The sequence below is a fragment of the Bombus affinis genome, chromosome 11 (genome assembly GCF_024516045.1).
Source record: "Bombus affinis isolate iyBomAffi1 chromosome 11, iyBomAffi1.2, whole genome shotgun sequence".
NCBI lineage: Eukaryota > Metazoa > Arthropoda > Insecta > Hymenoptera > Apidae > Bombus > Bombus affinis.
Genome location: NC_066354.1, coordinates 1,710,481 through 1,735,742, shown reverse-complemented (window position 1 = coordinate 1,735,742; position 25,262 = coordinate 1,710,481). Strand labels below are relative to the sequence as shown.

The 25,262-nt window shown below is 39.2% G+C and overlaps 1 protein-coding gene across 4 annotated transcripts in view; it reads left to right on the top strand.

The window, feature by feature from the left end:
- Nucleotides 1-8,943: 8,943 nt before the first annotated feature.
- Nucleotides 8,944-25,262, top strand: part of LOC126922039 (uncharacterized) — a 129,902-nt gene continuing 113,583 nt past the window's right edge. The window contains exons 1-3 of one of the 4 annotated variants that reach the window (XR_007712640.1): nucleotides 8,982-9,286; nucleotides 17,594-17,954; nucleotides 18,677-18,749. The gene's annotated coding sequence lies outside the window, so the exon portion shown is untranslated. Of the gene's footprint in view, nucleotides 9,287-17,593; nucleotides 17,955-18,676; nucleotides 18,750-25,262 lie in introns of those variants that run through there. The other 3 variants (XM_050734207.1, XM_050734209.1, XM_050734205.1) reach the window with 3 other exon arrangements.

Below are 25,262 nucleotides of genomic sequence, written 5' to 3'. Positions count from 1 at the left end.
TTATGCACAGGGCCGTTCGTTGTGCTCGTTTCAGCTTTTTCCTGTTCTTATCGGTATTCGCTGCTCTAGCCCACACCGGTGCTCCGTAAGTTACGATGGACTCCCACACATTGTAGTAGAGCCTACAAGCCAAGCTGGGCGGCCCGTTGATGTTGGGTAGAATTCCCCTAAGGGCTCCTATTAACTTGTCGGCTCTGTTACACACCATCTCGATATGCGCACTGAACCTCCGACTGGAGTCAATGACGACTCCGAGATACCTGATGCGATCGACCGTTTCGATGTCCGAGGAGCCCAACCTGAGTTTCACAACTCTCGGCACTCGCAAGCTTGTGATGAACATGACCTCCGTCTTTTCTCTCGCCAGGGTGAGCCCGACACTCGTGCACCAATCGTTGGCGATCCTTTTTTTTTTTATCGTGGAGAAATCCTCATGGACATCCAGCTGCACGCAGCTGGGTAGTGTCGGACTCTTACCGACTAAAACTCCACGGTGGTCTTCCAGACGGCTGTTCGAGGAGGGCTCGGGGTCTCTTGCGAATACTACCAAGCGCTCCTCGTCGTCTATCTCCCTGCTGGGCGGGAGACCTCCTTATTAGACAGAAGATCGGGGCCGCCAGGGGGGGACCACGCCCCCTAGCGCCCTTATCCTTGGGTCTTGTTACTTCCTCGATGACTCCTTGGGCGCGCTTACGGCGGGGGTGCCGCCGCTCCGTGACGCGCGGAGACTCCTTGATGTCTCGCTCTGCTGGGATGCTGAGCTTTCTCCCTCTCTCTCTCCACTCGCTCCTTCACGAGCATGACTTGCTCGCAAAAGGTGCGGACGGCTATGTACTCCTGGGGTCCCTTGAGTATGGCTTCGATGAGCGTGTCGGGGGCCAATCTCTCGCCGATCTCGAGCCGTAGGACGCGTCGCGGTACCTCCCACGCCGGACAAACCTCCAGCGTGTGTTGCGCCGTGTCCTCCTCCTCCCCGCAGTGGTGACAGATGGACGTCACCTCTCGCCGGATCTTGAGCAGGTACTCACCGAACACCCCGTGGCCGGTGAGCACCTGAGTCGTTCTGAATGTCAGCGGGACCCCGCCTTCTTCTCTCCACTTATCCCAGTTGGGTAGGACGGCGCGGACTGCTCGATGAGGGCGTACCACATCCTCTTCCAAAAGCTGCGAGCGCCACCGCTCCCATGCTTCTAGCAAATGTTATGAGTCGAGTCATATTGACCAGGCTGTCACTGCGGTCCCACTCCCGGGCGCGATCCCGCTACTGCCCGCCACGGAGACTTTTGGCTGCTGGGTTTCCCCCCTGACCCGTTTCGCCTCTCCCTAGCCAACCTGGGCATCCTGGATTCCGCGACAGGATGTCCATATTGATGGCGAGCTTAGCGCGGACGCCCAGTCAACGTGAGTCCCGCACCAACAGGAACCCCCGCTCTCAGACCCTCCATCATAACTAGCCTCCGAGTAGCCGGATTACAGGAGCCGCCACACTCCCAGCTAATCGTTGGCGATCCTTACCATCGTGTTGACCTTGGCGGAGGCCTCTTCGTTCCTCCCAACGGAACATGTGATGGCCAGATCATCCGCGAAGGCGGTTGCTCTGACCATTGGCATGTTGTCGAGTCTCTCGAGCAACCGGTCGTATACCAAGTTCCACAGGAATGGTCCGAGGATGGATCCCTGCGGGACTCCCGCCGCCACCTCGTGCTCCACCGTGCCGTGCTGGTTGCTCACGATGATCCTCCTTCCGGATAGGTAACTGCCGATTTGCCTTTTGACCTTCCATGGCAGCTTCCTCTTGTCAAATTCCTCGTCAAATTCCTTGCTCTTCCAGCTGAGCGAATTGAAGGCATTGCTAATATCCAGGGTGATCATCACGCATATTACCTTCTTTTGTTTGCAGATGTTGGCAAACATCATCACCTGCGTGATGGCGTCTACCGTACTCCTCTTCTTTCTGAAGCCATATTGCCTCCGATGGAACGGGTCCATTCCGATGCATCTCTCGATGATCTTCTTAAAGCATTTTTCCCAGATCTTGCTCATGGTTGGGAGTATGCTTATCGGCCGGTACGCGTTAGGGAGACTGGGATCCTTACCCGGTTTCCTTAGCAGTATTACTCTGGCCGTCTTCCAGCAGACTGGGATCCTTCCTGATTCAGTGATGCCGTTGAACGCCCTTGTCACGAGCTCGCTCCTGCGACTCGCTACCAGCTTCGCGATCTCGCCCGGCACGCCATCGACTTCTGCAGCCTTCTTGGTGTTCATTCTTCCGGCGGCATCGACGACATCGCCTTCGCCGATGGCGACGCTGAGGCTAATATCTCCTTCTTCTTCGGTCTCTGCCTCTTCGCGGCCCTCATAATGGGGGGGTCCGTGTCCCAAAGTGAATAGCCTCTGTAGGACTGCCTTCACCATGTCGATCGGCATGTCGTTGGTTGGTCCCTTGCTTTTACATTTCTTCATGACCGTGCGATAGGGTTTGCCCCAAGGGTCGCTCTCCAGTATCTTGCAGTATTCTGCCCAAGCTGTTTTTTTGCTGCGGGCGATCTCCTTTTTTAACTGCCTTCAGATCTCCTTGTAGGCGTTGACGAGGGGCTCGGTGTTGCCGGCATTCTTCTTCCTTTCTCTTGTCACCTTCCTGAGCGCTTTGTGCGCCTGCGCTCTCAGTTCCGCGATCATCGGGTTCCACCAGTAGTTCGCGTACTTGCGGCTCGCCGCACAGTTCGACTTCCTTAGCATCCCTTCGCACGTACCTTCGATGCTCTTTTGCAAGGGCTCGGCCCCATCCTCTCCGATAGCCGCGTTGAGGTCCTCCTTCTTCAGTGTGTCGTCGAATCTGCTCAGGAACTCCTCCGGCGACATGTCCTTGGTCACGTATCTGTAGAACTTCGATACGGTTCGGGTCCTCCTCGCCTTAAACCTGTGGAGCACGTACAGGTGGTCCGAGGCCGAGTATTTGTCCAAGACCGCGCTTCCGGCGTGTATCTCGCTGACCTTATTGGATACGCTTATTATGTCGGGGAAGCTCGTCTTCCCGTTCATGAAGAAGGTGTACTTTTCCTTGAGCCTCAATGGAAACACCCGGTGGCCGCTTAGTGCCTCCATTAAGACTCTCCCTCTCTTGTCTGTGGTCGATCTTCCCCAACAGGTTGACTTTGCGTTGAAGTCTCCGGCCACGACGACCTTGTCGTGTCTTCTAGCAACGCTCTTCGTCATAGTCGACAGCGTGTCTATGTATTCGGAGTATGCTAGCTTATTTATGTTGGGCGAACAGTATCCGCTGAAGCAGAAGACGTCGCCGACGCGGACGCCCACTATCCCGTCGCTCTTGACCTCTGTTGTTTCATCAGGCAGTTTGCCATTGAGGAGTGTGACCCATATCGCGGCGTCTCTTTTGGTGTCATTAAACCAGTGCGGTAGCTGCCTGTTCAGCTCGGAAATTATTATTATATCCGGCCTAAGTTCAATCGCGCATTGGTGCATCATGTCCTGCGCCAGCTTGCATCTGTTGAGGTTTATCTGCAGTATCCTCATTTATTCGCTTTCAACCGCCTTCTATATTCTGGACAAGCCAGGGATCCGGTTACGTGGTCAAATTTCACTCCTTTCTCCTTGCTGCAGATGGAGCAGCAGGGTGCGTTGGCGCAGGCAGCTATCGTGTGGTCTTTGGCTCCGCACTTCCTGCAAATCTCCTTTCCAGGGCTTATCGCCGTGCATTTGTTCGCGATATGCCCGAACATGTGACATCTGTAGCACTTTACCACATTGGGTAGTGCCTTTATCGAGGCTACCGTCAAGCCGGTTCTGATCTTCCGGCTCGCCCCCTCTTTGGCCAGATAGGCTTTCGGCATCGTCACTATTGCCGATTGGGTGCCCCACGGCGCCATTTTTAGGGTCTTTACTTCGACCTCAGTGATGTCGCTTATGCCCAGTTGCATTACTATCTCCCTGGCTAGTTCTTCCTTGCCTACGAGCGGGTCTATATCCCTGATCTCTACGGAGGTCTTGTCGCGCATTGGTAGCGCTCTCACCTTGCCTCTTAGCGCCGTGTTCATATCCGCCGCGGTCTTTTTGGCGTTGCTACCTGCTTTCAGCTCAATCAGAATGTCACCTGTTCTGGTCCTCCTAATTCCACAGCTCTCTTTTAGGGTCTCCCTTGCCCCCATCAAGTCTTTGTAGACCTGGATTCACTCCTTGTCTTGCCCTACTTTGACGAGGATGGCTTCGGGTCTGTTACGTATCCTCTTCGGTCCCTCCGGCCTCTTTGGCTTGTCCAATGCCGCCCTTCCTGCGTTCGCCTTCCTGGCCACCGTCGGGGTGTCCGTTCTTTTTCCTCTCCTTCCGCGGACAGGGATTCAGTCATCCTTTACATTGCTGTCCGTGCAGTCCGTAGTCGCTTTTGCCGAGCTGTTGCCGGCACAGGCTCCTGCATAGGAGGCCTCCACGGTCGTTGGTCTCTTTCTCTTGGTGTCGCCCTTCCCCTCGACGGGCGATATCTCCTTCCTTTTTCCTTCCTTCTCCTCACTCCTCCCCGGGGGAGGGGGTGGTCATCCTGGTGGCCGTGACTGTCCTAGCGTTCCTCTTGAGCCTCATCTCGTCCAACATCGAGTGGAGCTTGATCGCTTTTTTACTGATAGCGTCCCTCCTTTTCTTGATGTCGGTATCCTTTTTGCTCATGAGGTAGAGTCTGCTACCTATGCATTGGATTTCGCGGAAGACTTCTGTGATGATTTCCGTCATCGCCTTCCATTCGCTCATTTTGATGACGATACTGTCCTCGTCATTGCTTTTGGTCTCGGCCGTTGCTCTGTTCGCCATGGCCTTCCTCCTGAGACATTCCCTTGGTGCCGCCGCTTCGCTGCCGCTGTCCGACATTTCCGCCGGTGTGTCTAGCTCCGAGGTGCTGGCCGCTTCGTCCCTCGTTGCCATCGGCTGGCTCCTGGCCAGGCTTCTCGTTGTCTTGCACGCGCTCCCCTCCACTGGGGACTTTCTCATATATCTGGTGATCTTGTCACCTTTCGGGATTTTTTCCTTGGCGATTCGGGTCGCCTTTTCGGTGGGTGGTGTCTTATCCTTGAGTGCCTGCATTGGCATCACGACATCCTCGATGGTTCCCGCGATGTCTTCATCAAATTCGAGGTATCTTCTTGTGCTTTTCTTGCAATGGTAGAAGTTGTAGCCGTGTATTTTGAGGTAGTTTTTGTCGGTGAAGTGGATTTCGGATATGAGCATCACGTCTATTTGCTGTTGTTTTAAGAATAGTTCTAGTTCAAATTTGTGCTGAGCTAGACCGTTGGCGTTCCACAGAGCTATTCGCATTGGTTTTATTTTGCTTCTGTGCGTATGAATTTGTCCATGAAGAGTGTGAGAAGTGATAGCAAGTTGTTAATTTGCTCAGATTGCTTCTCGATAAGTTTTTCGAGTCTGGTGAAGTTATCTGTGTTTTGTGGGGTGGGAGCACTATTTTCTGTGTGTTCTCTGTGGGTTTTCGAGTTGTTTACGTTTCCTTGTGTTGCCTGCGCATAGGATACTGATGGTGAGGTGAGCTTTTGGGGTCTAGGTTCTTGTATGGTTATCTCCTTGGGTCTCAGTTTTGGATACTTAATATTATGTAGTGTTTTATAGGCTGAGCATCCGTTGTAGTTCGCAGGATGCTCTCCTTGACAGTGGATGCACTTAGCGGGGGTTTCAGGGGATTTAGTGAAATGATCAGTGGGGTGATTACCTGCACATTTTACGCACCGGAAGTTATGATTGCAGTATTTCTGCGTGTGGCCGTACCTTTGGCACCTTTTGCATTGTACTACATCTTTCTTTCGTTCGAGAGGTGGCTCGAACTTAACTATGGAGTTCATCAGCGGGTTGACGTTGTAGATTTCTTTGTTATTTGCTTTTTGTTTTAAATCTATGAAAAATAGTGATAGTGAATTTTTTGAGATTCTATGTTTAATGTTGCTTATGTTTGGTACCTCATGGCCAAGATTTTGAAGTTCGAACTGTAGTTCATCTAGGTCGACTGAGTGGTGGATGTTGCGTAGCACCACTCGAAATGGTCTCTCTTGCTTGAGTTGGTAAGTGTGGAAGTTGGCACCCAGGTTTTTTAGCAACTTCGTTAATTTCCTGTAAGCGTCAGGGTTGGCCGGCAGGAAGCCCGTGAACTCAGCACCGATATTTACGAGCGGTATTCCGCTTGCTGGTTTCCTCGCCCTCTTCGAGGCGCGTATTCTACCATCCTTGTTCGTTCGACGATGTCGTGGCAAAGCGTTATCCTTGTTGCGCATACACTACGGTGCACCGATCGATCGTCGTCGGCTGCATGGTCGACGAAGGGCGCAACGTTTCCCGCTTCGACGGCGCACAATGCGACAAGAGCCACAGCTTTTCAACCTATCCCCGTAACGAAAGTCTGAAACGGTGTTCCGCGGTTTCGCAAAAAGCAGCTGATGTAGCAGGGAATAACATGCTCTACGTCGTCGAGGGTGGCTTGTGTGTCGTAATTTAGTTCCTTTAGGTTATGTTTCTTTCTTCTTTCTTTTCATGGTTTTCGGGTGGATTCGGAGGTTTGAGGGTGGCTTATGCCTTTCAGTTTGGCTTTTTAATCTCAGTTTGGATCTTTCTTCTCTTTTGTTTGTTTGTTAACTCATATTATATCATGCGCAGTTTAGAATTTGTTTGATCAAGAAAATTCGTAAAATTACAGGGTTGCTTTTTGGGTGACACGCTTGATATCATTGAGAGGCAACTTGTATATTTGTATAATTGTTTGTTGATTGGTGTTATGTTATTGTGGAGTTTCGAATTTGTGGATTAAAGGCATAGAATTAAAGGGTTGTTTTCCGAGTGGATTTTTTGACATCATTGAAGGGTGCCTTGTATGTTTTAATTTAGTTCGTTCTTGCAATGTTTGATGTTAAATAAGGTTCTGAGTAGTAAAACGAAATAATGATATCCTAAAGAATTAACGTAAAAGGAGGGATACGTCGTCACCACTGTCCTCATCTACGAAACAATTTACGTTCCTCCGAAACATAATATGTATATCCTAACGATATGTAATAATATATGAACATAAAAATTACAATCCTCTTCTTTTGCCTTAAAGCGTCTCACAATAGGTAGTTCTTCGAAGACTATTTCATTAAACTTTCACCCTGAAGTCTCTATTCGCCTTTAACATCGCTCCTCTTAGCACATTAACATTCATACCTATATTCCTCCAAAAACTTTATTTCTTTTCATTGCTATCGCACATTCATATATAACAAACATAAGCCCCACCCAGAGTCAATATCCTCTGTGTAAACATTCATTTGATTAAAATATCCGATCTAAATCTTTGTAACATCACAAAATACTAAAAGTTCTATTTTCTTTTACCTTTGTCTTGTTTTTCTACATTCAGTTTGAAATATTTGAAATATTATATATGAAAGCTAAATGGAAAAATCTGATAAATACAATTTTATTGATTTTCTGGTTTTGGCGTTATTCAATAGATATATTTTAGGATAAATTTTAAAAGGGTTTATTTTAATATAATATAATCAAAAAGAAAAACAATATCTCAACATCTTAAACAAAAGTCTTATTTCCATTTTATATATTGCAAGGAAACAGTATAAATATTTGTAAATTCCGAGATAAATTTTAAAAAATAATTCTGTAATTGTTAGTTCTCTATGAATTTAGATTTACATTATTTTATTGATTAGCATGGCCTCTGAACGATAAGTAACAAATACGGAGAACTTCAGATATTTCAATATAAACCTTTGAAAAATGACAAAAATGCTAAATCAGACATTTTAACACTTAATTTCAATGAAAGTAATCGAGAATCATAATTTTGGAATTAGTAATTTAATTTTACTACTGATCCCTATCACGAAGAACGTAAGATACAAAATACAAAATCAAAGTAAATACCCTAAATTTTAATAATCTGACATAAATTAACACAGTAAAACCTTGATTATACGAATCCCTATTATTCGAACTCTCTATTATCCGAATACGTTTCGCATTAACGATCAACGATAATACTAGCGAAAAGAGGAAATAGCTTTATCACCGATTAAATTCAAACATAATTCTTGTTATGTGGTGGTATATGCTTGAGTGGGCTTTAAATGTGCAACACTAAAAAAAGCGCGAAAAAAGCTAGCGAAATACATTGGAGACACCATACAGGAAGAAATAGAAGTTAATATTACGATGTAGAAGAGGCTCTTTCTGCATTGAATACAATACCAGGATTCGATGACTGTGATAATACCGACGTGGTAGAATGGTGGTTTCAATGTAATAAATCTCCTTCAATTGACCATGATACTAATGTTATAAGTGCTTCGAATAATAAATTGAGGCATGGATATAATAGCAGTAATGATATTTCTCGACATTTTGAAGTATTTGAAGCTTTTAAAATAGAGTTAAGACGGTAAGAGGAATAAAAGTTTTGTAACTGTAGCGAATTGAATCTGCTGAAAAAGTTGTGTGATTTAGCAGCTGAAGAGATTTGTCACTCATAAATCTTTAATCGAATCATATTTAATTCCATTACTTGTATTGTTATTAATATTTATGTTTTTTTTCTGAAATTCATACATGAAGATGCACATCAGGAACTTTTCCTATTATCCGAAAATTTTCTTATCCGAACACCGTTGATCCCCAATTAATTCGGATAACAGAGGTTCTACTGTGTTATAGCTATCTATAATCCAACGATACTATTTCTTAACTAAGGAAAGTAGAATCCTCTGCTGAAAGAGAAAAGTAAAACAGTACGTTTCGATGAGTTACGAGCGTCGACCAGTCGACGATTGCGCACCACGTGGATCTGAATTCACGCCAGTAGGGGTAGCATAGTAGGGGTAGACTGCGCCTAGCTCGAATAAAGGGGACGGAAAACATGGAGGTGGGGGGAGGGGTGGTTGGCGTCCAGCGCCGGTAGACGCACCCGACCCCCTCCTGGCGATTCTGTGGTCCCAGAAGGAAAAACGACGGCTTCAGTCGGCACGCGGCGTCGCGACGCACTCCATCGTACGCGTTTCGTCCAACCGCGGAACAACGGTCCCCTATGAGTGTCGAATCCCATCGCTCGACTGTGTAACCTCAACATAAACAACAACACTCGGGGTGAGAGCTGCGATCACGAAAGTTGTGTAAGTGATTGGTAAACGACTTTTTCTCTTACGTTCGTTGCCACAAACTATCGCGGACGTTCCTTGAACTTCGAACAACGAGCGACCGTGAACGTCCGTATTGCGGCCCTCGACCAATGGTGAGTTTTAAAAGTGTTTTCTATCTCTCTCTTTTTTAAGGACATATTATTCGTCATTTAACGAGGAGTTTCAAATAGAAAGATTAGTTATTTTTAGATCTGATCAAGTGGTGTATCAAACAGGTAATATTTCTATGAGTAAAATAATAGAAGGTAATTGTGAGGTGGATGTAATGACAGAGTAAAGAGAACGGATAACAAATGTTAGGGCTTCTTTTGTAAATAGTGGGGTACAAGTTTTACAAGTGTTCGTGTTCGTGAAGATAAAATTAGAAATTTATCTTGGTCAGAATAAATAAGCAATTACCCGATACAATTAAATGTAATAGTCCGTAAGTGACTATTACATTTCTCGCGTCAATTTCAAAATTAATTTCTTTATACGTGTAACTGATTCAGAATCTTGAAATAAGTGTAGTATGGTTTGATATGAAATTAACTATTTTGTGTAACATTTATGACAATAGTATAAAGATACGTTAGAACACTTTGTCAACTAATATATCGTTACTTAGATTGTTAATAAGATTATATATTGCCAATCTTAATATTGTGCATATAACACTTTAAAACAAGCGTAGACAAGTGCACAACGGCGTACAATTATCTTGTACAGCATTTTTAACTATAAATTCCACGACATTTACGACAATTATTTCGATCCATATTAAAACACCTTGTCATCAATATATCGTTACACATATTAACATTTGTAGTCGTGGATGAACTCGAATTCAATAAATCTCCCTATTGTATGTTTACGGTATCTTAAATCTAATGCGACGTTTAACGCTATCAATTATCGTGACGTTCTATTACATCAGAGCGTTTCGTGTAATTATGTACGGGAATTACCCAAACGTGGTTTGCAATAATCGCGACGCGTTTGTGTAACGATACGACAATGAAATCAACGGAAATCGTTCTTGCTGATACACGTTCGTGTAATTATTGACAAGGCTGTCAAACGAAAAAAGAATTATATCGATCGCGACTCACCCAATTACGGGAAGAAACTTAAGGGAAGAAGAACTCAAATCAATTCGCGCATTCGTCTAATTGCTATTTAAATTAGCGGAAGCAACACGATCGATTCTCGTTCACGTGGTCGCTCACAGTATTAATAAAAAACAAAGAGAATATCATAGAGAAAATGAAGGGTGCAGGACGAACTAGACTCGAAGCACATTGTTAAAATTCTCGTCAAACTTTCTATCTTCCGCCATTTTACTATTATTTAATCTAAGACAAGGGGCGTACCGATTAATTAAGTAAGATACGAATGCTTGAAGTTGAAAACTCTCAGAAGATCAAAATGAAGACAGTCTTATTAAAATATTCTCAATTTTGTTTGAAAGTTGCTCAACTTTTTCAGTGATCCAATATCCAACACTGTTCACCACTGTACCTCGAGCAACCACGACTTCTCATTCTCCGCTCAATTTTCTTCCTCCATGTTGTATGCCTATTCATTCTTTTTCTCTTAATTTCTCTCTCTCTCTCTCCCTCCCTCCCTTCTCGCTCTGATAAATTCAAGCTTAGGTTCTCGACGTTTTCTGGCGTCGAAAAAACTGGCGACAAATTTTTCATCGAAATGGAAGAAATTTCGCGCAGAAGGCGTTGAATGAAACCACGTTTTTTCCCTACGTTTTCTAACGTGTAGCGTTCAACGAAATAGAATTCAATAATTTGATGTTTCTTCCGTAAATTGGTGACTTCTATGCAATTTTATCAACATCCTTCTGACAAATGCATATTGGAATAGTATCGAGCCGAAGATCCATTCTTAGGAGATATTCGTCGAAAATCTCCAGTTTCAGAGTATATTCTAGCACTTTCTTTCGACTTCTTTTCTCTTGTTATTCTAGTCGATAGGATTTTAACGTACTCGATGTATCTCTACATCGATCGTACCTTATTCCCCTTTTCCTCAGTCTATCGTGTTTACTAATTAAGCGATCCTACGGAAGACAGTTAAAATATTCAACGAAAGTCCTCCCTTCAGTCTGACCCTCGAAATCCCCCTCTATATTACGTCACCGTGCAATTCGTCGTTTCTATCCCCTTGGACGTCCGTTAATATTTATGCGCATCTGTCAACTCTACAAGCTTAGAATCGAGGATCTAATAATTCGCCCCGAATATCATAGATCGATTTTGACACTACCAAGATTTTTCCGAAATTATCTTCTTCGTTGATTTTATAGTGTTCCGTTGTGTTTTAAATAAATGTTACCGTAATGTTTGCAATTTTTTTGCGGATTTATGGAATCAATATAATATCATTGGTATTGGTAACTTTATGCCAATATTAATTTTTTTTTCTTCTTCTTCTTCAAATAACTTTGAGTTAAAGAGAATCATTGACTACGCAATCTCTGTGTTTACAATTTCCTGCGCGTTTTACTCCTACGATAATTTTAATCCTTTGTGCTGTAACTTCGTACTATGGCACGGATTACATGTAGTACCGATTCAATAAAAGCAAATTGTACTTGTGACGAAGTTTAGTTCAAACTCCAACTTCAGTTTCACTTCTTCGAACAAAAGGTTACTTACTAAATATAAATTATACGGTCGGTTTGTTAGAAGAGCAATATATTTAAAAATCCAGAAAGTTAAGTATAAAAATGAGTTATTTATCAGTATAATTCCACCGAACAATAATATATTATTTGGCAAGTAAGGCTGTTTTTATCAGCTTCTTAGTAATAAACAATACACGCAGGCAATATTTTATTCTAGACATTCCAAATTTAAAACTTCGATCACCCACATGAAAGAGAAAACAACAAGAAATTAACAATTTTCTAGTTCAAATTTTTTATTTAAAATCGACTTTCTAAAAAATTAGCACAATCACTCAATTACCTAAAAAGTTCACGAATAAACTTTTTGAATATTTAACTTCCTAATAAACCAACTAATAAATAAACACCTTCAATTTTACTGAACGTACAAAAGCTACGTAAACCTACTTGCTCCAACTTCACTCCACGCCTAAATTTAATTTTCACGGAGTACTCCTAGGATCTGTCATAATTTATTGTTTAAAAACGCTCGGATTCTCTAAAACAAGGCGAAACGAACTTACCTCGAGTTAAAGGGAGAAAATCCATTGAGAATTCAAATTCGTTGAATCTTATCTGCTCTGGTTGGTAGAAGTAGTAGGTAGTGTGCGTAATCTCCCTGTTAAATCGTCGAACTCTCGTTCAATCACAAGGGATAAAAGCTATTCGAAATGAATCTCGTTGAGAGTTCGCGCGCGCTGCAATTTGTCAAGCGAGTTAGTTGCCGCGGAGAAACTGTCAGAAAGAGGAAATGTGCATAATGGATTGTTAATCTAGGCCGAAGGTGGCTTGGCGATTAGATGCATGCACGACAATACCACTGTACCCGCCTTCTCTTTATCGTAACATTAAATTTTATCTTCCGCTCGTCTCTGTCTTATAGCGTGCCACCTACCACTTACATATCTTTACGGGAAAATGCATTTTAAATGGTATTACGCCGTCGACGTGTTGCTACATGTCGAGAGAAAATAGTATTTAAGCGATGGAAATGTGTTTCAGACGCTAATATTCATCGTATTTCTGGGTAAATGGTAGTTGAGTCAGAAATAAAATTTGTTTATCGGTCGACTCTTCTTTATTTCACGAACCATATCCTCTCAAAATATGTTATATATCGGTATCGAAAGTAAGTTTCTATATATATATGTATACACAGAGGATTGGAGATAAAAAAGTACGAATGATTCATTTGACTTTGTTTTAAAGATCATACGTTGTCTAGTAAGATTTGTAATAGTATTGAAGTGAAATAATTTTTCTTTTTGAGATTAGGGTTTGTAAATTAGCATATATTTTACACATAAAATATAGAAGACAATCTCTGTTTGTTAAAATATAGTTAATGAGTAAAGTATAAAAAATATTTGGATCTTTAGCTGCACAAAGTACAGCAACGTTACCTTCCTAGCACCTTATGTCTATAACATTGAAATTTAGGAAAAAGTTCGAGATTAATAGCTGGAATTCATCTTTCAAATTTATTACCATAAATTAGTTGCTTTTGTGCAAATATATAAGTACCGTAAGTTACTCATGTAAGAGGATTCAAATAAATTTAAGTATAATTTCGTGTGAAAAATTTTCTGAAATGTATATTGCTTTAATACAGCAACAAATTGTTACTGTATATTATCGCAGTAAATTCCATATTTTGAATGTTACACATTTCACGTACACTATTATACAATAGTGCGTATATATATTTTATTCGAGTTTTATTCGTCCATTTTTAATAACTCCATTAAAATCCACTAACATAGTTAAGCACGTATACGCAAGTTCTATTCTCCAACTGTATGGATGGTGTTTACTCAGCTTCAACCATGAAAACGCATTCGAAACACGTACCACTATAAGAATGATCAATTCCACCCGATAAGCGAATAGAGTTGAACAAACTCATTAATAAACGAAAACTAGGGTTGAATGAATCGTTTCCTCAATAAATAGTAATCTGTGTTGTGCAAAATATTCCGTCGAAAACCTTACACGTACTTGAATTACTCGCAAATGGTCATAAATTTCTTGACCAAGACTATGAAGGATATTAGAATAATAATTATGGATAAGGAAATATTAAACGAACGCATCTTTTATGTACGATGAATTTTTGAATAATTAATACAAAATTAAAGTAGTTTTGTAGTAATGAAGAATGAGCATTCTAAGGGATATAAGAGAAGGAATATGAGTATGGCTCATTTTCATAAGTATTATTAATCTAAAAGAAATTTTCTAGAAAAATAGTTTGTACTTTTTTACGTATTATTTTATATTGTTTTAATTATATTAATTATATTATTTTTGAATATTCTTCTTAAATATAATTCTATCTTTACCATTTTAGTTTTGTTAACCAAAGTATTTTTATCACTTTTTAAATTAAAAGTTCTGAAACTCTTCTATTATGTGCTTAGTAAAAAGATGTCCAAATAACACCAAATGAATATTACGGAACGGAAATATGACACGTCTGTCTACAATTTCTTGATCATTATGTCATTTATTTTTAGTTTCTACAAATAAGCACTGTACTGCAATAATGTAAAGAAAGGATAGTAATAATACCTTATAATTATCTTTATAATATTATCATAATCAATATTTCTGAAATATTTAGGAGGGTAGTGAAAATAAATATTCCAAAACCACTAATATTTGATTAACACCATATTTAATTTCAAATTTTCCTTCGTACAAAAGACATTTTTATAAAGTATAATATATAATTTATCAATTTACCTAATTTAATTTACCATCAAATTAGTCAAAAATTGCACGACAAAATTCTATAAAGAGTCCTAAAAACGCTAGTGTTATTAATGTATAAATCAACGGCAGTATCAATTTTAAACAGCAAAAAGTATTTTACAAGATGTGAAATGTAATTAACAAACTTAATTTACGAACGAATGGCAACTCGTTTCATGCTAAAGTTCGAAAAAAAGGCAGGTAACATTACACGTGCTCGCCAAATACACACGACCAAACCTCTATTTCAATGAATGTAATTTACGTCCAAGACGATGGCCAAAGGGATCACCGAGACGACGTCAATTTTTCTCCGTTACTCGAGCGTTCCACGCGTGTTTGTTCCAGCTTGCGTGTCGTAAGGAGGGCGAACACGTGTCGCGAAACCATCCGCGAGGTCTATAAAAATAGGGTGAAGAAAGCACGGAAATTGCACGTGCGGTCGCAATCGTTTTAACTGTGCACACGCTTCATTCGATAAGATATTGCATCACTCACGGGAAACTTTAAATAGAGAAAGCTGCATTCAACCACCGACTCTTTGGAAGGAAGTAATAAGGTTGGTCGTCAAAAATGACCGATACTCTCCTTATCAGTCGTACAACTGCGACTACATAACGTTATTCGATAGCTACTTGATCACTGCGAAACAAATCTTGACCATAACAGTAATAACGATAAGGAGTAACTAGACAGAAATAAGAAAATGAGGAGATTGTAATTTTACATGATTTTTTTTGTAAACATGTAGAGACAAAGAGAATTATTTCATTGCTCTCTTACATCTCGAGGGAAAAGTAGTTGTGTAATCCTTTAACTTCGTAAAAGAAATTGAGAAAAAAAGATAGTTCCTGTAGAACTTCCTCTTCCAAAATTACCTAATTATATATTAAATAATTAACTTACTTATTTAATTAGAAAAATATCTTGATATCTGCAGTAATAATTTATATCTAGAGCGTACATCTTTTTGCAAATTGCCTCTGCTAACGTCTTCATGCTATGTATACTCTGATTCTTCCCACAATTTATCTCTATACAGTCATTCGTTAAATGTTTCAACGCCCCAGCAGATTCTATAGCATCTATGAAAATGTATAGTCACGAGATAAAACCTTGATAGATACTCTATTTCATAAATTTATTGAGAAAGAAGCGATGTTTGATTATAAGAAATTTTTGTTTAATATTCCTTCGTTTTAGAAAAACCATTAAAAGAGGAACGATTAAGAAGTATTAAATAAAGACCCCCAGAGATTCGGAAAATTACTTCTCTCAGCGTACTAACAAAATTCAACTACGATAATTATTGCAAAGTCGTATAACTATAAATGAAAATCTTTTATTCTTTCCATATTCCTTTATTGTTAGAAAATGACCGAACGAAAGAGATATTAAGGAAAATAAACAAAGTGATAAAACTCTGGTAAATTGTTCACCCTAAGAATAGGGTCGTAAAGAAACAGAGAAAAATCGTTTCCGTAGTGGTCGAGGATTTTCAATCGCGAGCCCCGTGAAGACCTCGTGTATCCTTCTATATACACAGCAGTGTAACGCAAACTCGATTCTACTCGTGTTTCCCCTACAGGAGGGTCACGTTTTCCTATGCCGGCCTATGCAGACCGTCGAATATGTTTTTTCTCTGGACTTAATATTTAAAGCATGAAAATTCTTGAGAATTTAGCTAAGAGGTTTTGTCCCGAGCACGATAACAATTTTGTTCTGTAAGGATAAAGAGGATCAGCGAACTAGAATGTAAAATTGAGATTTCGTGGAAAGCAAAAAATTATATAAGATTTCGTGGAATATAAAGAAAAATGTAATTAGGAAGTACATATGTTTTTTCAAATTTACTTCATTTTTTGCGTTAATACTCTATATCGATATCTAAGTTAATAGTTAAATAGTCTAGTGAGAAGAGTGTGAGATATATGTATCAGAAGGATGTATGGTCGAGAGTTCAAGGCGAATAAAAATAACAATTGTAAACCCTATCCCTTTTCATAGTTAAGAGGCAGAAAAAATAAGCTATCATTATTATATTCGAGATCTTTCTTATATTATTCAATAATTATATTTTACACTTTCTATAGCTATACTTAAGACAGTCACATTTGTGACATCGGCATAGTATCTAGGTTAATTTAATGACGTACTGAAATTATATAATGAGTCACACTTATCTAAATACCATTATTTGTTACCTACTAATTAACTTAACTATAATCGTAAGTCGAGTAATATTTATTACGATCTAATAATTATATTACGATATAATAATTATATTTTACACTTTCTATAGCTATACTTAAGACAGTCACATTTGTGACATCGGCATAGTATCTAGGTTAATTTAATGACGTACTGAAATTATATAATGAGTCACACTTATCTAAATACCATTATTTGTTACCTACTAATTAACTTAACTATAATCGTAGGTCGAGTAATATTTATTACGATCTGAGGATAATTGCAATTGCTTAATGAGCGCGAAAGTCTAGCAATAGGTATTGTTATCTTTTATTGCACCGTTATATAAAGGCAATAAAATGATTAATTAACACAGCAGTCCATTATTATTATCGGAGGCAGTTAAATAATAATCCGACATACTGCACCTCATATGTAATTTAGTGCTTAATAGAAATAAAATGTTCCCTTTTTCAACATACAATTTACTATTTAGCCGAAATTAATAACTTCTACGTGCCAAGTCACGTTTTCTTTCAATAAATCAATATCATTGATTCACCATCATTTGATTATTACAACAAATTTTATATACAAACCATTTATGAGTTTTTTCAATGCATTATTTTTTCTATCCATTATTCAATACAGCATAATAATTTTGAAAATAATTTCTGAATATCAAATACACGCGAAACATTTCTCAAAATTGTACATATTCTTAAAAATTCTATATTTGGAGCATATATTATGTTTATCAAATATATTATAAAATCCTATTTCTTTATAGGAATAAGAAAAATGAAAAGATACATCCAGAAGGCACTCGATTTCGGCGTAGAATCCGGTTATCTCATTCCGAAAGACGCGGCGTACAAAGTTTTCCGTGTACCTTCGGATCTCATAAACGAAGGCAATTACGAAAGTAAGGATAGAAAGTCGGACAGCACTGTTTCACAAGTTGAGGACAGAAGGCCTCGTCGAACGCCGATTAGATTCGAAGACAACGAGGTGCAGGACGCCAGGGAGCGACAACGTAGAAACAGGAGGATAAGAGGTTCAAGGCGAAGGAGATCCAGGAGTGGATCCAGAAGAAGGCGAAGGAGGACGCGAAGGATATCACGAAGAAGACACGGCAGGAGACGTGACGAGTAATTCTACTAAGTTCTTTTTTCTTTTATCTTCCCGAAATGAAGTTCGTACGTAAGTGAAATACCCATAGAAACTCTTTCAATTACGAGTATTTTGAAAATTTGAAATTGAATGTTCAACGTATAATGATCTAAGCTCAATAAAACAAAATACTCTATAGAATATTCTATAGAATTAGCCTTTTGGAAACACCATTCTTCTTAAGAGAGGAAATGGCACGATCAACAATTGAATGAAAGGATTTCGAACGTTGTATTTTTAAAGATCTGTTTATTCCAATTATCTTCGGTTAATCTATTGCTTGATTCGCATCATATGCGTTTCATATCGTAAAACATTAAATAAAGCAAAAGGTAGAATTTCCCAATAAACGTAATTAGTGTATGTTACTATATTTATTGCCAACAGCATATGTCCCGTATATTTTTGCTTCCAATTTTTCTGCAAACATAAAAACATCCATAATGAATCGATAATAGCATTCCAATATTTCCAATGTAATAATTCATTTACAGTGTAATAATCTGATTATTAATTTCACATCAAAGTTTTATATCAGGAACGTGAAGCGTAGCTTCCAAAACATTCTTCTTCTTAGAAATTTAGCTTCATAGAACCATCCCGAAGGACAGTCATAATAGAATTAGTACTATTAACTTGATCCTGATGTCGTTTCCAGGACCGCCGTTCTAAGTAATTAAACCGAACGAATTCGTTTTAGATCTGGAGCCGAGGAAGAAGTGGTAGAGATCGAGAACGATGATGATTACAAGTTCGAGAAACAGGGAGAGAATGGTTGATGGTTCGGATCTGTCCATCGACGAGGACGAAAGTGACGACGAGGAAGGAAAAAAGAGAGAAGATACGACAAAATCGTAAACGTGGATACATCGACAAATTGATCGTGTTGTGTCAAACTCATACCTTGAGATTATGACGTCAAATGAAACTGTTTATTCATATAAAAGAGATGAAATGTCCCGTGGTAATATTTTCTTATTGGAATTCTTCTTGCAATTGACAATTATGTAGAATACTTATTTATGGTCGTGGTGATTCATACAAGCGTAGTCATGAGTAATAGGTTCACGTTTACATTTTTTGGCAATAAAACAATAATATCGTGAAATATATAATTAGATTTATTCCATTACATATCGCGATAGTGGAAATTGATTTTACTCATTTTCTTTAAAAAGATAGGGTTTGATACTATTTGGAATTTGATTGAAATTCAAGCTATTTATTTTAATAATTTAACTTATATGAATAGAAACTTGAATTCAACTAATTTCAAGCTCAAGCTTGAGTCACTTAAATACAAGCAACTTTATTAATCTGAACGACATTTACATCAAAAGGTACAACAACTAGTGGTTTTTTGGTGACGGGTACTTTCCGCAGATAAAGATCCATACAGCACCCGAGTCCTCTGTACCACTTGGGGTTGGGTAAACGCCCAACCGTCGCGCAAGGCACACAGTGCCTTGCTTCCTGGATTAGCTAGGCCTGCAGGGGCTGTCGCTCGTCTCAGGTCGAACGGGGCCCTTTCTAAGCCCTTCCGTCTACCGGGACGGTACCGGAGCAGGTGGGACGCTGCTCACACGCCGAAGGCCATTCGGTGTAGGCAGACACCTTAATTCGGCCCTCTTGCCAGCATCTTGGCCATCAACCACTGCCACCACGAGTCCATACCCATTATTTGGCCGAGCAGAGGGGTCGCTACTCCCTCCGGGCTGTAACTCGACCCGCCCGTGGTACCAACCTAAGTCGTTGGTGGGACTTTCGTGTGGATGTACGGCCACGTCACTACCGGCCCGGCGTCCTGCTAGCCGAGCTCGGCAGTTCCAGATGGGACTCACGTAAGCGGGGATCACAGGGCGCCTCCAAACCCTGAACTGTCCCCGACGGTCCCACCCTTGGCATCAGGATCGTGGGTGCGCTACTACCCAAGGCCCCGTGGAGAGAGTGTGGCCGCCTCACTCCTCCGGCGACCTTCCCTGCGGTGTAGATAGGGACTCACGTAAGCGGGACGCTTGTCCCAACGGTCCCCCTGGCTACGGGAACGTGGGTTTGCCAGCCCCCATAGGCTCGCAAAGCGAGCGCTCCCTGCGGGAATCAAAAGGTATAGCTATAAAACATTCCCACTAAGTACCTCTAATACTACCACATAAATTCAGTCCATCATAAAGCGGCAGCCTAATTTTCCTCTTCCGCCAACTAATCGATTGTACCTCTACTATTGCGAATCTTCAAACCTCTTGTGAGCCACCCGTCCCTTTCCTATAGGAGCGTTCACCTTCGTTCCAAACAAGTAAACGGCCTCTGATAGAATTATTAAAAGCCCCCCCCCCCTCTGAAGGGAAGAAGGGTAAACACAGAGGGACCACCTATAATCCCGTCGCCTAAGTACTTCATTAGTAGTAATAACAAACGAGTCATAGCCCAAAGGAAATTGACCATTAGTCAGCCTAGGCGTAGGTTTTCTTGCACAATTAAACTCATTAGCATGATTTTACAAATCGTATGTACCAGACTACCAGTGCTAGTAAATTTCCTTATATAATAGTATTAAATTTGGCAGGAAAATAATTAGAAATGATGTTCTATGAGTCAATTTTATAAATTCCAAGCCAGCTGATTATTTTATTCCATGTAAAATAATAAAATTGTACAACAAAAATCTATAACCTACACTTGTTATTTGTTGATTACATTAGTATTATTATTAAATAAATTATTATGCAGAAGGGCCCAGGACACTTCCATCACAGTTGTCTCTGTCTTCTTCAATATTTCTTGCAAAATTACGGAAGAATTTTTGGCTCGATGATCCAGTTTAAATCAAGAATTGCTCGTGAGTTTCGTTTCATATGTAGAAATAATATCCCAAAAGCTACTTCGAAAGAGCTATCTCGTAAACCATAATTGGATAAAGAATACGCTTCCAACAGGGAGCGAAAACATATCCCTTGAAGAACGAAGGCAAAAAGGTTCCGCGTTTTGTTTCGGTGGGCTTTTACGAGCTTTCCTCCGTTATCCCGACTCGTTATTTAGCTATTGTGTACGCAAGAGAATAGAATACAGGATGCATATAGGGTGTGGAATTTGATCGCTGAGTTTACTTGAATTTTTCTAACCGTGAAGTTTCTTGAGAGTAATTCCGTTTCTTTTTTGTACCGTGGTGAATATTTATTTTGTATTTAGAACAATTTTTGGGAGAATTGTAATTGATTATAATTTTCACTTTGATTTAAAAACTAAACAGCAATAATTGCAATATATAGATAAATTATACTACCACAGTGATAAGAAAATAAAATAAGGTTTCGGAAGAATAGGTACATCGATGTAAAATTTCTGTATCAACCAACTACAAAGGGTTATAGGAGTTGTATTAGGGGTTATATTATTATGCAATAATATCTCATGTTTGATTAAAGATTTTAGTTGAATATTCTAAAGCAACGCTTCAGAATCGAAATAGAAGCTCGTCAATCGTATGTATGTAACTTGAGGTATGATTCAATGAAATGATATTTCTGTGTAATTGAAAATTTTGTAATGGTTACTTTATTACATCATCATCAATTTCTTTGAGGAAAAATGTTTGTTAATTCTGTCAAGGTTCTAATGATATACATATTATAATTATGGACATATTAAAATAAATATTCTCAGATTTCAACTACATGCATATTTTAAACATACCTATGTTAATTTTGATTATATTCGAGTATCAAACATTTTGTTTTTATCTACCAAGAGAATACGAAGCTTAATTAATTATCGTAAAGGTGTGCTGATGTACATTCGATCCAATCTAATTTTCTTTCCACGTTTTATTTAATTTCTGACTACACGATACGTCGTAAATCTAATACTTTTTCTAAAGATCCGTTGCACTTAGTTCAATCAACACATTTGTACGGCAAACATAGATTTTCCTAACAACAAAAGCTATTAATACGTCTTGTGGATGAATAATGATATAGAAGCAATTATATCATTATACAAACCAATTAATTTTCTTGGAATAAGATAAAGACAATAGTGTACACTAAAAAAAAGTGACTGTACTATAATTCACTATAGTCTACAATTCGTATCAAAGGAATCAATGAAAAGAAAAAGGCAAGTATTTATTTATATTCTTTCCAAAAACCTATTAAAGTCTTTAAACATGAACCGTGTTGCAAATCTACAAAATTTCTACTAAACAAAAAAGTATGAATTGATCATCGTAACCATTCTGGTAACTTCAGTACTTTACAAAAAAATTATTCAAGTTCGCAAAAATGTGTTGCTATAAATATATGAAATTTTCACAAAAACAAAGAAATTGTTCCTTTTAACCACTCTGATAGTTTTACTATTAAAATACAATACAAAATACAATACAATCATTTCCGCAGACGATACCAAATAAAATAAAATAAAACAGTATTAATATTTATCAACATACCCGAAAAGACCACAAAAACAGCATAAAAGTTCCCATTTCATAAAATCCGCGGAACACAAACAGCGAAATCAAAGTAAACCCGAAACCCTAATCCAACCATCCATTAGCCGAAGTTCAATGCATGGCGTTTACAACCGCTGCGGAATAAACCCTGAAAAGCGATCGCATTTTTCTCCCTATGACCCTCAATTCCAGTCTCGACAATCTACCGCAGCAAGTTGATCGCGCGATGTCTTCGATTAAAAATTCTCCGCTAATTTATTAGCGCGTATGTAGTACATACAAATAACCCATCTGGGGGAGCGACGCACTCACGAAATTGCAGGAAGAGCGTGTACGATTTCCTGGTGAACAAGGGAGTACGGTGATCCAGTGGCCCTCAAACTATCCAATGACTGCAGCCATGGCCAAGCACTTGACCTCCGTCACGGCCCGTGAACTCAGCACCGATATTTACGAGCGGTATTCCGCTTGCTGGTTTCCTCGCCCTCTTCGAGGCGCGTATTCTGCCATCCTTGTTCGTTCGACGATGTCGTGGCAAAGCGTTATCCTCGTTGCGCATACACTACGGTGCACCGATCGATCGTCGTCGGCTGCATGGTCGACGAAGGGCGCAACGTTTCCCGCTTCGACGGCGCACAATGCGACAAGAGCCACAGCTTTTCAACCTATCCCCGTAACGAAAGTCTGAAACGGTGTTCCGCGGTTTCGCAAAAAGCAGCTGATGTAGCAGGGAATAACATGCTCTACGTCGTCGAGGGTGGCTTGTGTGTCGTAATTTAGTTCCTTTAGGTTATGTTTCTTTCTTCTTTCTTTTCATGGTTTTCGGGTGGATTCGGAGGTTTGAGGGTGGCTTATGCCTTTCAGTTTGGCTTTTTAATCTCAGTTTGGATCTTTCTTCTCTTTTGTTTGTTTGTTAACTCATATTATATCATGCGCAGTTTAGAATTTGTTTGATCAAGAAAATTCGTAAAATTACAGGGTTGCTTTTTGGGTGACACGCTTGATATCATTGAGAGGCAACTTGTATATTTGTATAATTGTTTGTTGATTGGTGTTATGTTATTGTGGAGTTTCGAATTTGTGGATTAAAGGCATAGAATTAAAGGGTTGTTTTCCGAGTGGATTTTTTGACATCATTGAAGGGTGCCTTGTATGTTTTAATTTAGTTCGTTCTTGCAATGTTTGATGTTAAATAAGGTTCTGAGTAGTAAAACGAAATAATGATATCCTAAAGAATTAACGTAAAAGGAGGGATACGTCGTCACCACTGTCCTCATCTACGAAACAATTTACGTTCCTCCGAAACATAATATGTATATCCTAACGATATGTAATAATATATGAACATAAAAATTACAATCCTCTTCTTTTGCCTTAAAGCGTCTCACAATAGGTAGTTCTTCGAAGACTATTTCATTAAACTTTCACCCTGAAGTCTCTATTCGCCTTTAACATCGCTCCTCTTAGCACATTAACATTCATACCTATATTCCTCCAAAAACTTTATTTCTTTTCATTGCTATCGCACATTCATATATAACAAACATAAGCCCCACCCAGAGTCAATATCCTCTGTGTAAACATTCATTTGATTAAAATATCCGATCTAAATCTTTGTAACATCACAAAATACTAAAAGTTCTATTTTCTTTTACCTTTGTCTTGTTTTTCTACATTCAGTTTGAAATATTTGAAATATTATATATGAAAGCTAAATGGAAAAATCTGATAAATACAATTTTATTGATTTTCTGGTTTTGGCGTTATTCAATAGATATATTTTAGGATAAATTTTAAAAGGGTTTATTTTAATATAATATAATCAAAAAGAAAAACAATATCTCAACATCTTAAACAAAAGTCTTATTTCCATTTTATATATTGCAAGGAAACAGTATAAATATTTGTAAATTCCGAGATAAATTTTAAAAAATAATTCTGTAATTGTTAGTTCTCTATGAATTTAGATTTACATTATTTTATTGATTAGCATGGCCTCTGAACGATAAGTAACAAATACGGAGAACTTCAGATATTTCAATATAAACCTTTGAAAAATGACAAAAATGCTAAATCAGACATTTTAACACTTAATTTCAATGAAAGTAATCGAGAATCATAATTTTGGAATTAGTAATTTAATTTTACTACTGATCCCTATCACGAAGAACGTAAGATACAAAATACAAAATCAAAGTAAATACCCTAAATTTTAATAATCTGACATAAATTAACACAGTAAAACCTTGATTATACGAATCCCTATTATTCGAACTCTCTATTATCCGAATACGTTTCGCATTAACGATCAACGATAATACTAGCGAAAAGAGGAAATAGCTTTATCACCGATTAAATTCAAACATAATTCTTGTTATGTGGTGGTATATGCTTGAGTGGGCTTTAAATGTGCAACACTAAAAAAAGCGCGAAAAAAGCTAGCGAAATACATTGGAGACACCATACAGGAAGAAATAGAAGTTAATATTACGATGTAGAAGAGGCTCTTTCTGCATTGAATACAATACCAGGATTCGATGACTGTGATAATACCGACGTGGTAGAATGGTGGTTTCAATGTAATAAATCTCCTTCAATTGACCATGATACTAATGTTATAAGTGCTTCGAATAATAAATTGAGGCATGGATATAATAGCAGTAATGATATTTCTCGACATTTTGAAGTATTTGAAGCTTTTAAAATAGAGTTAAGACGGTAAGAGGAATAAAAGTTTTGTAACTGTAGCGAATTGAATCTGCTGAAAAAGTTGTGTGATTTAGCAGCTGAAGAGATTTGTCACTCATAAATCTTTAATCGAATCATATTTAATTCCATT